The sequence below is a fragment of the Microtus ochrogaster genome, unplaced genomic scaffold (assembly GCF_000317375.1).
Source record: "Microtus ochrogaster isolate Prairie Vole_2 unplaced genomic scaffold, MicOch1.0 UNK42, whole genome shotgun sequence".
Taxonomy (NCBI): Eukaryota; Metazoa; Chordata; class Mammalia; order Rodentia; family Cricetidae; genus Microtus; species Microtus ochrogaster.
In genome coordinates this window covers 65,341-72,287 of record NW_004949140.1, presented here as the reverse complement: position 1 = coordinate 72,287, position 6,947 = coordinate 65,341, and the positions used below count along the sequence as shown (strand labels likewise).

Below are 6,947 nucleotides of genomic sequence, written 5' to 3'. Positions count from 1 at the left end.
AGTGCTGGGATTAAAGGCATGCGCCACCACCACCCAGCTAGCTCTAGCTTTTATTGACTAACTCTTTCATCTTAATTTAACCCATCTCTGTTAATCTGTATATCACCACGAGGTCGTAGCCTACCAGGAAACTTTCAGCATGTCTATCTCCTGTAGCTCCATGGAGGCTCTCTGACTCTGCCTTCTTCTTCCCAGCATTTACTTCTTTCTTTCCCGCCTACCTAAGTTCTGCCCTATCAACAGGCCAAGGCATCTTGTGCTACATAGTGACACCCTGCCTTAAAAAAAAATAAGTGAATGGAGCTAGAGATAGCTTAGTGGTTAAGAGCACTGGCTGCTCTTCCAGAGGACCTGGGTTCAATTCCCAGCATCTACCTGGCAGCTCATAACTGCCTGCAACTCCAGTTCCAAGGGGTCTGATGCTCTCTTCTGGTCTCTGCAGGCATAAGGCACACATGTGGTGCACAGACACATGCAGGTAAAACACTCATACACATAAAATTTAAAAAAGAAAAATTTTTGTTCCTGTTTGAAGGAACAGAAATGTTTTTCTTAAAAAAATCATAAATGCAGTTTGAGTTTTCCAAATACCTTCAGCATTTGCTGATACCGTTAACAATAACTGAACCTTAGCTTTCTCAGGACTGTGGACATAATAGGGGTGTGTCCATCGGGAGTTCTGTTTTTTTTTCCTTTTTACATCTTTCCTCTTGAGTCTTGAAACACTTCTGAGAAATCATTTCTAGCTTGTAAATCATTTCTTGCAGGCAAATCTTTTTTTTTTAATTTAAAAAAATTTAGTTTTTTTGAGATGGGTCTTTTATAATTTATTATTTTTAAAAAGAAAAACTATCTTTTTTCATTTTACATACCAATCCCAGTTCCCACTCCCTCCCATCCTCCCATTCCCTTCACCTACTCCCCACCCCATCCCCCATCAAATCCTCATTGAGGGCAAGGCACATTTTTTTGGGGAGGGTCCAAGGCTGTCCCTACTATATCTAGGCTGAGCAAGATATCCATCTGTAGGAAATGGGTTCCAAAAAAGCCAGTACAAGCAGCAGGGATAAATCCTGGTGCCACTGCCAGTGGTCCCTCAGTCTGCCCCAACTATACAACTGTCACCCACATTCAGAGGATCTAGTTTGGTCCTATGCTGGTTCCTTCCCTGTCCAATTGGAGTTGGTAAGAGAAGGGGTCTTATTGTGTAGCGTTTGCTGGCCTGGAGTACCCCGTGTAGACCAGAATGGCTTTGGACACACAAAGATCCATCCACCTGCTTGATTAAAGGTATACAACGCCATGCCAGCCTCCTTGCCAGCAAACCTATAAATGAAAGGCAGGGGGGTGGCAGTAGGTGTTTTTCCAAACTGAGCTCTTTATTTTTCTACAAATAAAGCTCCCAATTTTGGGATATTTTATGTGCCATGTTTCATTTAACTACCACGACCCTATGAATGAGACAGACACTGGCTACTTTCCACATCTTCTGTCTCCTGCTTTGCTGGAAGGCTGACGGGAGTAGACCACATGAAATGGCCCTCTAGTGTCCTAGGGAGGTCACATGCCAGGAAGAACATGTGGACCTGTGAGAGGAAAACTACATTGCTTGCTGGCCCTCCTCTATGGAATACCTGTGACTGGGTGGCTGCCTAGAGAAACTTCTAGCTTCTCTGGGCTGCTGTCTTACATGACTTGTGTCTGGTTCCCTCCAACTCCTACAAGCCTCAGCAAGCTGAACTCTGTCTGTCTCTACTATGGCCGCATCTTTGTATTTCCTTGACCAACTATCCTAATTTTAGTATGCTAAGTTTTTTTGATTGTTTTGAGACAGGGTTTCTTTGGTAGCCTTGGCTGTCCCAGAATTCACTTTGTAGATCAGGCTGGCCTCTAACTCACAGAGATCCTCCTGTCTCTGCATCCCGAGTGCTGGGATTAAAGATGTGCAACAGCGCTGCCCAGCAAATAGAATGCTAATTTTTAAACATGTTTATTTAGTTCAGTTGACTGAGTGTGTTAGCAGGAGACTGTGGAAACTAGAAGGGGGTGGGATCCCCTGGAACTAGAGGATTTTGTTTTCGTTTTTGTTTTTGTGAGACAGGGTTTCTGTCTGTGTAAAAGCCCTGGTTGTCCTGGAACTAGCTCTTGTAGACCAGACTAGCCTCAAACTCACAGAGATCCACCTGTCTTTGCCTCCTGAGTGCTGGGATTAAAGGTGTGTGCCACCACTGCCAGGCCTGGAACCAGAGTTACAGGCAGTTGTGAGCCAGCTGATATATAAGATAGGAAAAAGAAATGCAAAATTATTAATTAACAAAAGGCTTCAGGGGCCTGTTTTCATCTTCATCTGGTCCAGATTGTGCTCCTTCTTCCTGAAAGCCTCTTTTTTTATAACTCCTTAATGGGAGGGGGCATGGGTGCTCCAACACACATGTGGAGGTCAGAAGACAACTTGCAGAAGCTGGTTCTCTCTTTCTACCACGTGAGTCCTGGGACCACATTTATGCCCTGTGCCATCTCACTCTTGCTGCAAGCCCCTTTCACGAAAGACAGCCCTTTGTTTCCTTTTTTAGCATCATTGCTCCTAAGTGTATGGTGGACACTGTAGAAGGCAACCACATTCCATATATATATATAAAATAGATATATATTATATACATATAATATATATTATATATAAATCCCTGCATATCCTTTAAACATTCCTGTAATAAGTACAGATAACTACAGACTCATGCTCATTTAGGCCTTGATATTTTCATTTTCCGCTCCGCTCCCCTCCACCTCGGTTGTCCTCTTGCTGCAGCTGGCGTCTTTCCAAAGCCCACCTTTGGCTACATAGCAAGTTTGAAAGCAGCCTAGGTTACATAGATTCCCTCATCTCCAAAGTAACAACGGCAAACCAAAAAGGGAGGGCTTGAGGAAGGCAAGTAGGAAGAGTTTTAACTTCACCCATCTACGGACACATCAGTCTTAGGTGTCCCTCCCACTGACTTCTTTGGGGTCTGGGTAATTAATAGAACCTCCAGGTCCCCAGTTGAGGCCTCCCCCATCCCAAAGAAACTCCGGTACCTAAATGAGTAGATTTCTTTTTGAAGCAGTAGCAGAGTTAGCCAGGGAAGCTTTAGCAGTTCTTGCAGGGCTTTGCCCCAAGATTCCTGGAGAGAATGTTTACAAATGCTGCCATGGCAGCGATGGCTCTTTGAACAAAGGGAAGCTAAGCCCATGTGCCCCAGTCAATAGAAGCAAAGAAAGCAAGAGGAGGAACACACATTCTCCTTGCCATTTGGCCTCAGTACCAGAACTGAGCTGTGTGACGCAAGCCCAGCTTCTTCCCAGGACATGAGCTTTCAGGGCAGTGCCTGGAGGACTGGCAATGCCACATTCCTCAGCCAAGAAGCACTGGGCCTTTGTATGCTCTGCAGGTTACTGCAACAAGCTATCTACTTTTTACAATGCCGTCAGAATGTAGGTACCAGTGTTTCATATTATATTTGGATGAATTGAGGCACAGAGGATGTCATACAAATTGCTGAGAGCTCAAACCCAGAACTATCTGACATCATTAACCACAATCTCATCTTTTCATGCCCACATTCTGAGGTTAGGAGCTCTAATATGTTCAACTATTCTGAAAGATGTCTTTTGTGCATTGAGGATGAGAGAGTAGAACAATGATATCTGTACAGACTCAGACAGTTTGCTTTGCACTTTTCCATTTGTTGTTTTTTTTTTTTTGTTTTTTGAGACAAGGTTTCTCTGGGTAACAGCCCTGGCTGTCCTGGAACTCACTCTGAGACCAGGCTGGCCTTGAACTCATAGAGATCCACCTGCCTCTGCCTCCCAAGTGCTGGGATAAAGATGTGCACCACCACCCAACTTTTCTCTATTTCTTGTCAAAAAAATAAAGATGATCATGGCTTAGAATAGAGGGTGTTGTCCTTTTTAGACAATGTCTTTCTATAGAGCCCTCCCTCCCTCTCAACCAGGGTCTCATGTATGGGATCTGAACTTGCTAAGTAGCAGAGGATGGCCTTGAACTTCTGACCCTAAGCTATGGAATTCATGCACGCTGCCAACTGACTTAATGTTCCAAAATCTCCAGGTGGTTCCCAAGTGGCCTGCCCAAGATCCCTGGGTGGTTCCCCGAGCAGCTAGGTGCGGGAAATGCTGGCAAGTCCCAGGTGGGCTTGCAGAGCAGCGGGCAGGTGCCAGGCCCCGGAGTGGCTCATGGCAGGTCCTGGATCCCGCCACCCGAGCGGCGGTGGATTCCCAATGGCAAGCGGGCGCGTGGGTAGGGACATGTGACAGACACATAGTATGAATCAGAACTGAACCTTTATTACTTAGAGGAGAGAGAGAGAGAGAGAGAGAGAGAGAGACATGTGACAGACACATAGTATGAATCAGAACTGAACCTTTATTACTTAGAGGAGAGAGAGAGAGAGAGAGAGAGAGAGAGAGAGAGAGAGAGAGACAGAGAGACACATGCACGCACACCAAGAGGGGACAGCAAGAGAGATTCAAGATGGCGGGGCAGGGGTCAGAGGTCACTGGGAGTGGGCGTGGCTTGTCCCTTAAAGGGACCAGAGACCAAAAGAATAACATTCCCACGTCTTCCTTACAATAAAAAGCAGATGATTAGACACCACAGTTTGAAGGAATTGGGGCGGCAGATTCTCAAAACTGCTTCTGGCTGATTGTGGGCATCGTCTTTGGGGGGGAACCTGGGAAGGCTGGGTGCTGGCCACATCCTGGCATAGCTGGTCTCATTGCTTCTGACTGGTGTCTGTGGCACGGAAATGTCTGGTGTCCCTTATCCTGTTTAAGGTATTGGCAGAACAAAGAACAAAGTTAAATTAAGGAAAAAAAATTTTGGACCAGGGAATTGATGGGTGTAACTGACCTGTTTAAGATCTTTTAATTTGGCTCCCTGGAACTCACAAGAACTCCTTGGGTTTGTGAAAACAGAAGTTTTAGACACATGGAAGGCAGCATAAGAGAGAAATTTGATTTGAAATTTATTTGGTGTGGTAACCTGACAAAACCTCTCAGCTATCAAATTGTCAGAGATCTTTGAGAAGGATAAGATTTTACTTGAGTTACTGATTAAAAAAATGACAGAGAACTTACTTGGTTGGCACCCAGAGCTACTCTTTTGGGTCCTCCATGGTTGCTGAAGGTTGCACTTGACCTTTTGCTGGTTAGCACCAGGCCTGCCAGGCTCCAGAAGACCCTGTAGGCTAAGAAATCTGTAGGAAGACAGACCTACCTTGACCTGAGCAGCTAGGCTGTCGATTCCAGTGATTCCGTCCATGTCTAGAAGTCTTTAGTTTAGACGAAAGGCAGTTTCGCCCAATGGTCAGCGCTTGGCAGTTGAAGCGAACTGCAGAAGGACGTTGTTCTGCGCCCATTTGTCTTCTTTGGAGGAAGCAGAGTGTTGCTGCTAAGGAGCCAACCTGTCTCTTCTTGTTATGAAAAGTTTTTTAATAATTAAATACTTAAATATCACATTCCCCAGATCTCTGAGCAGTTGAGGGCTGTTTATCAGGCATAGCTGCAGCATAGAATCTGTCTGGAAGGTTGGGTCTGAGCTTGACTGCACTGGCTCTTAACAGGTAAGAAACACACTCGTAAAAAGACAGAAAGAAAGAAAAAAACTGCTTGTAATATAAGATTAGTGGCAGAACTGACAATGGTAGAGAACAGCTTAATATTAAATATAAGGCGTTTTTGTAAGAGACTTAAAAGTACATACCAGTTTAAAATATGAGACTTATGATTTTGTAGTCTGAAATGAGATGTAATGAGCAATTATTATACACAGAAAGAGTGAACAGGAATTGGACAACATGGATGCCTTTGATGGACCCTATCAAAGGCATGCATTGTACAAAACATATGTAACAGGGTTAAAATGAGGAGTTTAGTGAAAACCAGGTGAAAAGGCAGGGTATGCAGAAGTAAAAGTGGCAGAGCTTAGTCACCTGACCTGGCTTTCAGCCAAGATGGCGATAAAGTCACCTGACCCACCTGGCCCTCAGCCAAGATGGTGACAAAGTCAGCTGACCCACCTGGCCCTCCACCAAGATGGTGACAGCCACGTGTTGTATGAAAAAAGTCACAATTTTTGAGCTGTAAGGATTTGAAGCTTAATGAGAGGGACTTAAAGGCATGATCTGCTCTGTTGCTGAGCCGCCATGACATAACAGAAGCCGCAGAGGGGAGGGGAAAATGCTGGAATTGAAAAGCTGGCTGGAATTTTAAAGGCTGGGGAGCCAGATGCTATCCAGAGCCAAAATTGTGAAAACCCGCAAAAACAGCATGAACACCCAAGACCACGTGGAAGAGCATCCTCTATCTGCGGGTGGGGTGCTATGGCCTAGCTGGATTCTGGTGACCCAGAAATCAGGGAGGCTGGGGGGGGGGGCTGCGCCAAGTGGCGATTAACCAATGAAAGAAGAGAAAAAAGGAAAGAGAGGAAATGGAAAAAAAAAGATGAAGAAACTAAGGGACCCTGGGTCCCTGGTCAAATGCACTGCACGGGAAGTGCGTAGTGCTAAAGCGGGCAGACCGATCCCCAGGACCCATCCAAACAAGACTCTGGCAAAGGAAAGCAACCATAGCAGAATGGGGAGACACTCACCATTGAAGCCATCCCTGAAGCTGGTGGTGGGAGTGGAAAAAGAACCCAGTTCAGGATATCTGAGTCACGTGGCACCAATTAATGTTCCAAAATCCCCGGGTGGTTCCCCAAGCAGCTAGCTGCGGGAAATGCTGGCTGTCCTCGGAGTGGCTCGTGGCAGGTCCTGGGTCCCGCCATCCGAGTGGTGGCGGGTTCCCAATGGTGAGTGGGCATGTGGGTAGGGACATGTGGCAGACGCATAGTATAAATCAGAACTGAACGTTTATTACATAGAGAAGAGAGAGAGAGAGAGAGAGAGAGA

The 6,947-nt window shown here is 45.6% G+C and overlaps 1 protein-coding gene across 1 annotated transcript in view; it reads right to left on the bottom strand.

The window, feature by feature from the left end:
* Positions 1-3,100, bottom strand: part of Akap14 (A-kinase anchoring protein 14) — a 14,596-nt gene extending 11,496 nt beyond the window's left edge. The window contains exon 1 of the mRNA XM_005368879.3: positions 3,073-3,100. The gene's annotated coding sequence lies outside the window, so the exon portion shown is untranslated. The remainder of the gene's footprint in view (positions 1-3,072) is intronic.
* Between the last annotated feature and the right edge of the window lie 3,847 nt (positions 3,101-6,947).